Here is a 12,075-nt window from a genome sequence, read left to right on the forward strand (position 1 = left end):
GCGTTTGTTACTGAAGGAGCCACCTTGTGCAGCAGTAATGATGCAAAGGGAAAAAGTGCCTCTTTTCGTGGTGCTCCTTGCACATGCTGAACCTAACACTTATGAAAAGTGTCCCCTCCTACCGTGATACCGTCCGGTTGGTGGAACTGTCCTTTGTGATGTGACGCAGCACAGCCGTCATTCTTACCCCCTTGGCGCCGTGCGCCGCCTCCTCAGCGTTGTTTGAATCAGTCCCGGAGCCTGCGCTGTTAGGTTAGCCCTTGGCCATGCACACATTTTGCGCTGCCCATCTTCTGACATCATTTGGTGTCAGGCTGGCTGCGCCTGTGCGGCCGCGCTGGCCGAGAGCCCGCCTCGTACTGTCTTCTGATTTCATCCCACTGGGGGCTTGAGATCCATGGACATGCGCAGTGCATATCTGAACCTCCACCTCTCACTCATCTCCCTACGGCTTTTTCAGACTGTGCGGTGTCAGCTGGTCCCTAATAGCATGCCACGGCCGTGACACCGCACAGTCTGAAGAAGCCGTAGGGAGGGGAGTGAGAGGTGAGGATATGCACTGCGCATGGCCACGGATCCCAGGCCCGCGGTGGGATTACATTAGACGACACTGCGAGGCGGGCTCTCGGCCAGCGCGGCCGCACAGGCGCAGCCAGCCTGACACCAAATGATGTCAGAAGACGGGCAGCGCAAAATGTGTGCATGGCCAAGGGCTAACCTAACAGCGCAGGCTCCGGGACTGATTCAAACAACGCTGAGGAGGCGGCGCACGGTGCCAAGGGGGTAAGAATGACGTCTGTGCTGTGTCACATCACAAAGGACAGTTCCACCAACCGGACGGTATCACGGTAGAAGGGGACACTTTTCATAAGTGTTAGGTTCAGCATGTGCAAGGACCATAATTAAAAGAGCTAAGTTTACCTTTTCCAGCATTAGTGCTGTACACGATGGCTCTTTCAGCTACAAACGCTTGGGGGGGGGTTAAAGTTTCCCTTTCAACTTGCTCCAGTGCAGGCTTCGGCCTACACTGTAATCCCTCTCCTCCTCCTGCTGACCCTGGGCTCTAACACCGCCAGTTGGGGCCCAGATGTGCTGGCTGCACAGAGCCAAACACCAGCCAATGTGTCAGTGGGGTTCAGCACCGCCAGCTGTTCCCCTGCTGTGTAGCCGGCAACATGTCCTGCAAAAGCCTCGCAGGCACAAGAACTGAAATTGAAGGAAACCTGTCCCCCCTTCCCCAGGCGTTTCTACGTTTTACAGCCACCTTGTACGACAGTAATGCTGCATGTGTGCAAGTTGGCTCAGAAACTTATTCTCCTTGCCCAGGTTGAACTGAACACGTCTAAAATGAGTCCTCTGCGACCATTAAAACGTCCCTCAGGTGTGATTTTCCTTTGTATTGACACGCAACAAGCTCCTTGGTAGCGCTGCCCATCTTCTGGCATCATTGTTTGGCTGCCTGCGCCTCTGCGGCCGCCTTGCCCCACACAACGCCCCTCGGTGTCTTATTTATTTTGACTGCGAGGGTGTGATTGATGGGCTTGAGCAGTGCATATGTTCGCCTGTCACTCGTCTCCTTCCGCCTTCTTCAGAGTGTGCGGCTTCATGGCCGTGGCATGCGATAAGGGATCAGCTGACGCCGCATAGTCTGAAGCGGGTGTAAGAACCCAAGCGAGAGACGAACATATGTACTGCGCCAGGCCATGAATCCCAGCCCCGCAGTGTTTTAACAATGTTAAGACACTGCGGGGCTTAGATTCATGGTCATCGCAAACCGCAACGGCCGACATTACATGATGTCAGAGGATGGCCAGCGCTAACAGCGCAAGGCCAAGGGATAACACAAAAGCGCAGACTCCTGTGCAACAAATAACGATGCTCAGGAGGCCGCGCAAAGCACCAAGGTGGCATTTTTGCCAGCTGTACTGCGTCTCTTTACGAAGGGAACTCACGCCTCAAAATCAGTTTGACTGTGTAAGGGCCCAAATGTTATACGTGTTCCTTTCAGCGTGTGCAAGGAGCAAAATTAAAAGAGCAACCTTTGACTTGTGCAGCACTACTGCTGCATAAGCTGTGGCTCTTCTAGTTTGTAACACCTGAGGGGGGGTTAAAGGTTACCTTTGAAATTGGTTCAATTAGGCTTCGGCCTACACTCTGCTCCCCCTGCAGAGCCCGGGCTCTAACACCGCCAGTTGGGGCCCGGTACTGCTAGCTGCACAGAGAAAAACACCAGCCAATGTGTCAGTGGGGTTCAGCACCGCCAGCTGTTCCCCTGCTGTGTAGCCGGCAACGTTTCCTGCAACTGCCACGCAGGCACAACAGACCCAAAGCTGCCGCCAGTGCAGGCTTCGGCCTACACTCTGCTCCCTCTCCTCCTCCTGCTGACCCTGGGCTCTAACACCGCCAGTTGGGGCCCGGTACTGCTAGCTGCACAGAGAAAAACACCAGCCAATGTGTCAGTGGGGTTCAGCACCGCCAGCTGTTCCCCTGCTGTGTAGCCGGCATCGTGTCCTGCAAAAGCCACGCAGACACAAGAACTGAAATTGAAGGGAACCTGTCCCCCCTCCCCCAGGCGTTTGTATGTTTTACAGCCACCTTGTACAGCGGTAATGCTGCATGTGTGCAAGGTGGCTCATAAACGTATTCTCCTCGCACATGTGGAACTGAAAACACGTCTAAAATGTGTCCTCTGTGTGACCATTTAACCGTCCCGGAGGTGTGACTTTCCTTTGTAATGACACGCTGCAACCCCCTTGGTAGCGCTGCCCGTCTTCTGGCATCATTGTTTGGCTGCCTGCGCCTCTGCGGCCGCCCTGACCCACACAACGCCCCTCGGTGTCTTATTTATTGGGACTGCGAGGGTGTGATTGATGGGCATGAGCAGTGCATCAGTTCGCCTGTCCCTCATCTCTTTCCGCCTTCTTCAGACTGTGCGGCTTCATGGCCGTGGCATGCGATAAGGGATCAGCTGACGCCGCACAGTCTGAAGCGGGTGTAAGGACCCGAGTGTGAGTGGCAAACATATGTGCTGCGCCAGGCCATGAATCCCAGCCCCGCAGTGTTTTAACAATGTTAAGACACTGCGGGGCTGGGATTCATGGTCATCGCGAACCGCACCGGCCGACATTAAATGATGTCAGAAGATGGGCAGCGCTAACAGCGCTAGGCCAGGGGATAACACGACAGTGCAGACTCCTGTACAGCAAATAACAACGCTCAGGAGGCTGCACCCAGCACCAAGGTGGGATTCTTGACATCTGTGCTGCGTCTCATTACGAAGGGAACTCGCGCCTCCAACACAGTTTGACTGTATAAAGGGCTAAATGTTATACGTGTTTCATTCAGCGTGTGCAAGGAGAAAAATTAAAAGAGCAACCTTTGACTTGTGCAGCACTACTGCTGCATAAGCTGTGGCTCTTCTACTTTGTAACACCTGAGGGGGGGTTAAAGGGTACCTTTGAAATTGGTTCAATTAGGCTTCGGCCTACACTCTGCTCCCCCTGCAGAGCCCGGGCTCTAACACCACCAGTTGGGGCCCGGGACTGCTAGCTGCACAGAGAAAAACACCAGCCAATGTGTCAGTGGGGTTCAGCACCGCCAGCTGTTCCCCTGCTGTGTAGCCGGCAACGTGTCCTGCAACTGCCACGCAGGCACAACAGACCCAAAGCTGCCGCCAGTGCAGGCTTCGGCCTACACTCTGCTCCCTCTCCTCCTCCTGCTGACCCTGGGCTCTAACACCGCCAGTTGGGGCCCGGTACTGCTAGCTGCACAGAGAAAAACACCAGCCAATGTGTCAGTGGGGTTCAGCACCGCCAGCTGTTCCCCTGCTGTGTAGCCGGCATCGTGTCCTGCAAAAGCCACGCAGACACAAGAACTGAAATTGAAGGGAACCTGTCCCCCCTCCCCCAGGCGTTTGTATGTTTTACAGCCACCTTGTACAGCGGTAATGCTGCATGTGTGCAAGGTGGCTCATAAACGTATTCTCCTCGCACATGTGGAACTGAAAACACGTCTAAAATGTGTCCTCTGTGTGACCATTTAACCGTCCCGGAGGTGTGACTTTCCTTTGTAATGACACGCTGCAACCCCCTTGGTAGAGCTGCCCATCTTCTGGCATCATTGTTTGGCTGCCTGCGCCTCTGCGGCCGCCCTGACCCACACAACGCCCCTCGGTGTCTTATTTATTGGGACTGCGAGGGTGTGATTGATGGGCATGAGCAGTGCATCAGTTCGCCTGTCCCTCATCTCTTTCCGCCTTCTTCAGACTGTGTGGCTTCATGGCCGTGGCATGCGATAAGGGATCAGCTGACGCCGCACAGTCTGAAGCGGGTGTAAGGACCCGAGTGTGAGTGGCGAACATATGTGCTGCGCCAGGCCATGAATCCCAGCCCCGCAGTGTTTTAACAATGTTAAGACACTGCGGGGCTGGGATTCATGGTCATCGCGAACCGCACCGGCCGACATTAAATGATGTCAGAAGATGGGCAGCGCTAACAGCGCTAGGCCAGGGGATAACACGACAGCGCAGACTCCTGTACAGCAAATAACAATGCTCAGGAGGCTGCACCCAGCACCAAGGTGGGATTCTTGACATCTGTGCTGCGTCTCATTACGAAGGGAACTCGCGCCTCCAACACAGTTTGACTGTATAAAGGGCTAAATGTTATACGTGTTTCATTCAGCGTGTGCAAGGAGAAAAATTAAAAGAGCAACCTTTGACTTGTGCAGCACTACTGCTGCATAAGCTGTGGCTCTTCTACTTTGTAACACCTGAGGGGGGGTTAAAGGTTACCTTTGAAATTGGTTCAATTAGGCTTCGGCCTACACTCTGCTCCCCCTGCAGAGCCCGGGCTCTAACACCGCCAGTTGGGGCCCGGGACTGCTAGCTGCACAGAGAAAAACACCAGCCAATGTGTCAGTGGGGTTCAGCACCGCCAGCTGTTCCCCTGCTGTGTAGCCGGCAACGTGTCCTGCAACTGCCACGCAGGCACAACAGACCCAAAGCTGCCGCCAGTGCAGGCTTCGGCCTACACTCTGCTCCATCTCCTCCTCCTGCTGACCCTGGGCTCTAACACCACCAGTTGGGGCCCGGTACTGCTAGCTGCACAGAGAAAAACACCAGCCAATGTGTCAGTGGGGTTCAGCACCGCCAGCTGTTCCCCTGCTGTGTAGCCGGCATCGTGTCCTGCAAAAGCCACGCAGACACAAGAACTGAAATTGAAGGGAACCTGTCCCCCCTCCCCCAGGCGTTTGTATGTTTTACAGCCGCCTTGTACAGCGGTAATGCTGCATGTGTGCAAGGTGGCTCATAAACGTATTCTCCTCGCACATGTGGAACTGAAAACACGTCTAAAATGTGTTCGCTGTGTGACCATTTAACCGTCCTGGAGGTGTGACTTTCCTTTGTAATGACACGCTGCAACCCCCTTGGTAGCGCTGCCCGTCTTCTGGCATCATTGTTTGGCTGCCTGCGCCTCTGCGGCCGCCCTGACCCACACAACGCCCCTCGGTGTCTTATTTATTGGGACTGCGAGGGTGTGATTGATGGGCATGAGCAGTGCATCAGTTTGCCTGTCCCTCATCTCCTTCCGCCTTCTTTAGACTGTGCGGCTTCATGGCCGTGGCATGCGATAAGGGATCAGCTGACGCCGCACAGTCTGAAGCGGGTGTAAGGACCCGAGTGTGAAAGGCGAACATATGTGCTGCGCCAGGCCATGAATCCCAGCCCCGCAGTGTTTTAACAATGTTAAGACACTGCGGGGCTGGGATTCACGGTCATCGCGAACCGCACCGGCCGACATTAAATGATGTCAGAAGATGGGCAGCGCTAACAGCGCTAGGCCAGGGGATAACACGACAGCGCAGACTCCTGTACAGCAAATAACAATGCTCAGGAGGCTGCACCCAGCACCAAGGTGGGATTCTTGACATCTGTGCTGCGTCTCATTACGAAGGGAACTCGCGCCTCCAACACAGTTTGACTGTATAAAGGGCTAAATGTTATACGTGTTTCATTCAGCGTGTGCAAGGAGAAAAATTAAAAGAGCAACCTTTGACTTGTGCAGCACTACTGCTGCATAAGCTGTGGCTCTTCTACTTTGTAACACCTGAGGGGGGGTTAAAGGTTACCTTTGAAATTGGTTCAATTAGGCTTCGGCCTACACTCTGCTCCCCCTGCAGAGCCCGGGCTCTAACACCGCCAGTTGGGGCCCGGGACTGCTAGCTGCACAGAGAAAAACACCAGCCAATGTGTCAGTGGGGTTCAGCACCGCCAGCTGTTCCCCTGCTGTGTAGCCGGCAACGTGTCCTGCAACTGCCACGCAGGCACAACAGACCCAAAGCTGCCGCCAGTGCAGGCTTCGGCCTACACTCTGCTCCCTCTCCTCCTCCTGCTGACTCTGGGCTCTAACACCGCCAGTTGGGGCTCTAGGATGACAAGCTTGAATAGGTCCCCATCCTGGTTCCAGCACCGTCAGCTGGTTCCGGGCAGAGCCTTTGGCTTAGGTGCCTCCTTCTGGGTATCCGAGTTCCACCAACGTCAGGTGGTCCTTGGTAGTGCTTTCAGCACGGGTACCTCCTGCTTAGTAACCGGGTTCCAGTAACGTCAGCTGGTCCTCGGTAGTTCCATTGGCTCTTGGACCTTCGGCTACCCATCCGGGTTCCAGTAACGTCAGCTGGTTCTCGGCAGTGTCTTTTGCTCTTGTACCTTCTGCTCCCCATCCTGGTTCCAGTACCGTCAGCTGGTTCCGGGCAGAGCCTTTGGCTTAGGTGCCTCCCTCTGGGTATCCGAGTTCCACCAACGTCAGGTGGTCCTTGGTAGTGCTTTCAGGCACGGGTACCTCCTGCTTAGTAACCGGGTTCCAGTAACGTCAGCTGGTCCTCGGTAGTTCCATTGGCTCTTGGACCTTCGGGTAGCCATCCGAGTTCCAGTTCCATCAGCTGTTTCTCGGCATTTTCTCAGCCTTCTTGTACCTTCTGCTACATTTCCAAGTTCAAGACCCTAAAGACGACGACCCGGAAGACCACCCCTAAGATGACGACGACACCAGAGACGACGACCACTGAGATGACGACGACCCTGGAGACGATGACCCTGAAGACCACCCCGATGACGACGACCCCGGAGACGACGACCCTGGAGACGACGACCCTGGAGACGACGACCCTGGAGACGACGACGACATGGGAGACCGAGAAGCAGAAGAACAAGAGGCTGCAGAACAAAGAGCAGAAGAACATTAAGCATAACACTAAATATCAGAGCAAAAGATATTATCTAAATTATAAGCAGAAGAAGACTAAGCAGTGTATGGGGGTGAGTCCGTTCCTCCTCGTGGTGCCCCTGGATAAAGCCTGATGCTGCAGGCCAAACTGAACGCGGAGAAATGTAACTCTTTTGTGACAGGCAGAACGGAAGGTGTAATCTTCAAACTTTTATAGATAACAACTACGGGAATGCCTGTCACAAATAAGAATATGATGAAGAAGTTGAATATGAAAAAGATGATAGTTAAATAAAAAGAATATGAACAATGTAAAAAAAAAAAAATATAGGTAGAAGAAGAAGAAGATGAATAAGGTGAAGATAGTTGATGTCAAAGAAGCTGATGATGAGGATAATGAAGAAGAAAGTGGGAGAAGTAAAAAAGAAGGTGAAGGGCGTGGAAGTAGTGAAACATCAATATCTGAAAAAAAAAAATACATAGTCAAAACCTTTCTAATGCCGAACGTCATAAAAAAAAATAAAAAAAAATGCTATTCTATTTGTTTGGGCTAAACCTCTGTGCCTTTAATGTCTCCGCCACGTCCCCCAATACATCCTACATTATTCTTAGTTGTTTTCCTTCATGTAGAATTAACCTACAAGGAAAGAAAGGGTTTATTTTAATTCCGATATTTTCGTCCCATTGACTTGCATTGGGATCGGGTATCGGTATCGGATTAGATCCGATACTTTGACGGTATCGGCCGATACTTTCCGATACCGATACTTTCCGATATCGGAAGGTATCGCTCAACACTACTTACCAGCTTAAATACAAGAAACTTATGAACGAAAATATAAGGTTTTATAGAAACATGGACATATCCGTCCTTTCATTTAACCCCATGGGGCCTGTGGCGTTAACTCTCAAAATCCATCTGCCCTCCCTCTGGAGTAACAGTTTATTGTGATCTCCACCTTGCGCAGGAAGTTTTACTCGTTCTAAACCGGCAAACTGCATAACAGCCGTCATGATGAGCCCGAAAATGGTTAATCAAGCGAGGGACTCCCTTACCCGTTTTTATGGAATTAAAGTGTTCCCTAAATCTTACGAACAATGGGCGGAAAGTTTTTCCCACATAATAATAACCACAAGGGCAGAAAACTACATAGACTACATGTGTCGTTCTGCAGGATATAAAGTCTTTTACCGTGTGATACACTGGCCCTATATGAATTGTTTTGTCAACCAAATGATAATCACAAAAATTGCAATGTCTGCACTTGAAATTTCCTCTCGGGATTCCCGCTGTCAACCAATTACTCCTATATTATATAGATATTGAGAGCCTATACACCCGTATACCACAGGATTTAGGGGTAGAGGCTGTCCGAGAGATTTTGTCTTTCACTGCAACTGATATAAAAACTATCAATTTTATTTGTGATGGCCTAAAATTTATTTTAACACACAATGCTTTTCAGTTTGATTCTATTTGGTTTTGGCAATTGGTAGGGACCGCGATGGGTACGCCTGTCGCGTGTACCCTAGCAAACCTCTTTCTGGCAGTATTTGAAAATCGTTATGTTTATGCAGATACCAATCCTTTTTTAGGTAACATCAAATTATTTTTGAGGTTTGTGGATGATGCCTTTATTGTGTGGGATGGGACAAAAGAGGAATTTCAAAAATTTGTAAACCATCTAGAACAGGTTAATACTATGAACATGAGGTTCACATCAGTGTTTGGAGGGTTAAGTTTGGTTTTCTTAGATGTCAAACTTTGGATTAGTGATGGTTCCATTCAAACAGAGGTTTTTAGAAAACCTTCCTCCACCAATTCCCTCCTACATTATAATAGTGCACATCCTCAATACACAAAAAATTCTCTCCCATATAGCCAATTTTTAAGGGTTAAGAGGTTAAATAGTACAAAAACAGGTTTCATAAAACAATCTCAGGAGCTGTATGACAGGTTCAGAGCTCGAGGCTACCCTCAGTCTGTTTTAAAGAAAGCAAAAACAAGGGCAGAAGTATATGAAACTAATTATGTTGATAAAGACAATAGTGCACAAAAAAGATTTGTCTTTAGTTTCAAATTCAGTCCCATGGACAACTGCGTTAGATCGGCCATTCGAAAAAGCTGGCACATTTTAGAGAGAGATCCCGTGTTTGCAGAGTTAACTAGTCGGGGGCCTCTGTTTGCGTGCCGAAGAGGCAGAAATTTAAGGGATATTTTAGTACGCAACAGAGTGGTTTCGGATAGGAGTAATTGGTTGACAGCGGGAATCCCGAGAGGAAATTTCAAGTGCAGACATTGCAATTTTTGTGATTATCATTTGGTTGACAAAACAATTCATATAGGGCCAGTGTATCACACGGTAAAAGACTTTATATCCTGCAGAACGACACATGTAGTCTATGTAGTTTTCTGCCCTTGTGGTTATTATTATGTGGGAAAAACTTTCCGCCCATTGTTCGTAAGATTTAGGGAACACTTTAATTCCATAAAAACGGGTAAGGGAGTCCCTCGCTTGATTAACCATTTTCGGGCTCATCATGACGGCAATGCGGCTGTTATGCGGTTTGCCGGTTTAGAACGAGTAAAACTTCCTGCGCAAGGTGGAGAACACAATAAACTGTTACTCCAGAGGGAGGGCAGATGGATTTTGAGAGTTAACGCCACAGGCCCCATGGGGTTAAATGAAAGGACGGATATGTCCATGTTTCTATAAAACCTTATATTTTCGTTCATAAGTTTCTTGTATTTAAGCTGGTAAGGTGTCATAGTGAATATGTAACATTTGTTTTTAATGTTTGTTCTTTTAATTTTAATTTTGATTAGTAAGTTTAAGGTTGTCTTACCTTTATACTGGAGTGGGGGCGGAGATTACGCAGCGGCTCAGCTGCTTATTACTCTCTTCCTTCCAGTCTTACGTTAGACCTGTAGAAGCGCACAAGCGCGAAACGGTCCGTCGTCTCGTGACACCTTTGTTCTCCTGTAAGACCTTGCTACTAAGATGTTTTTAAGCCACAATAAAGGACTTTGGTAACTAAGACTTCTGATGGTGAGTGCCCTTTTTTCTTCATTTTTTCTACATATCAATGAAGTTTAAAATTGGTTACAGGGGTACACAGGCGGCATAGCGTTGTTCAGCGAAGGACAATTGTAAGGAGTGGCGCAGACAGACTTCGTAGGCCTAAATTAAAAAAGTAGGCTCAATGCAGTTTAAAATTGGTTACAGGAGTACACAGGCGGCATAGCGTTGTTCAGCGGACAACGATTGTAATGAGTGGTGCAGACAGACTTAGTAGGCCTAAATTTAAAAAGTAGGTTCAATGCAGTTTAAAATTGGTTACAGGGGTACACAGGCGGCATAGCGTTGTTCAGCGGAGGACAACTGTAAGGAGTGGCTGACACAGCAGGCCAAAATAATAAAGTGAGGTAAATGTCTGCCAAAAATTTTTTTAAAAATAAACAGGTGGAATAGCTACGTACAGGGGTGGGCTCCTCTGCTGAGTAGCAGACAGTGGTAGTTGGCGCAAAGTTTTAAATGGTCTAAATGGAGGCCAGGGCCCCTGTATATTTTAACTATCATCTATCATTAAAACAAATTTGTATTGGCAGTGCCATTGAAGGATTTATCAGCACAGACTACACTGTGGTGGAGCAGGGAGAGGTAAGTATTACAAGTGGTAGAGCACTGTTTGACCAGGGGGGGAACACTCTCTCGTGGGCAGCGGTACTGGCACAGGGTCCCTCATATTGCGATGGTGTTTCTGACATTGGTTGTGCACCACCACAGTCAGAGACACTTCATTGTACTATGAGGGACCCTGTGCCAGTGCCGTCGCCCAAGAGTGGGCACACCCACCTGTCCAGGCAAATGGCACTCGCACGGGTGCTTGCGCTAGGTGGTGACCACGGCCCTGTGGGGGGAGTCAGCCCATTTAGGGAGGTAAAAAAATGGCCTATGGTGAACATTCAGCAGCTGCAAATGGAGGAATTGGAGCAGTCAATGAGAGGAGGCCAAAAGCAAGACATTTTTCAGGCAAGCTACGTGTCAGCAGTGGAAGGTGGGGCAAAATAATTAGAAATTCATGATTGGTTCATTTTAATGAAGGTTAGATCATCAACATTTTGGGTAGCCAGACGAGTCCCTTTTTCAGTCAGTATTGAACCAGCAGAACTAAAGACTCTTTCTGATAGCACACTAGCAGCTGGGCAAGCGAGCTCCTGTAATGCTTATTCTGCCAATTCAGGCCAGGTGTCTATTTTAGATGCCCAGTAATCAAAGGGGAATGACGTGTGAGGGAGAACATCACTAAGGGAGGAACAATAGTTCATAACCATACTGGACAAATGTTGTCTCCTGTCACTTTAAATTGATGCAGCAGTACCTGTCGTGTCTCCAGTCATTGCGAAATCACTCCACAACCTGGTCATAAAACCCCTCTGTCCAATGCCACTTCTGATTTGTGCACCTCTAACACCTCTGCCATGTTGCCCCCTGCAGCTCGTGTGAGAACCATCACTGCCGCTGTGTGCTGGGAATGCCTGAACCAAATGGTCTACAAGAGTTGCTTGTTTGGTAGCCCATATTTGCTCAAGGTTCTCATGTGGCATGATATTTTGTAATTTCCCTTTGTAGCATTGATCCAGGAGGCAGGCCAACCAGTAATCGTCATCGGTCATCATTTTTATAATGCAGGGGTCCCTTTTTAGGATACGCAAGGCAAAATCAGCCATATGGGCCAATGTTCCAGGTGTCAATTCACTGCTTGTGCTGGGTTGAGGAGCACTTTCTTGCAAATCAACATCACTTGTCTCCCGCAAAAACCCTGTACCTGACCTTGCAACGCAACCAGT

This window comes from Ranitomeya variabilis, chromosome 3 (genome assembly GCF_051348905.1).
Source record: "Ranitomeya variabilis isolate aRanVar5 chromosome 3, aRanVar5.hap1, whole genome shotgun sequence".
NCBI lineage: Eukaryota > Metazoa > Chordata > Amphibia > Anura > Dendrobatidae > Ranitomeya > Ranitomeya variabilis.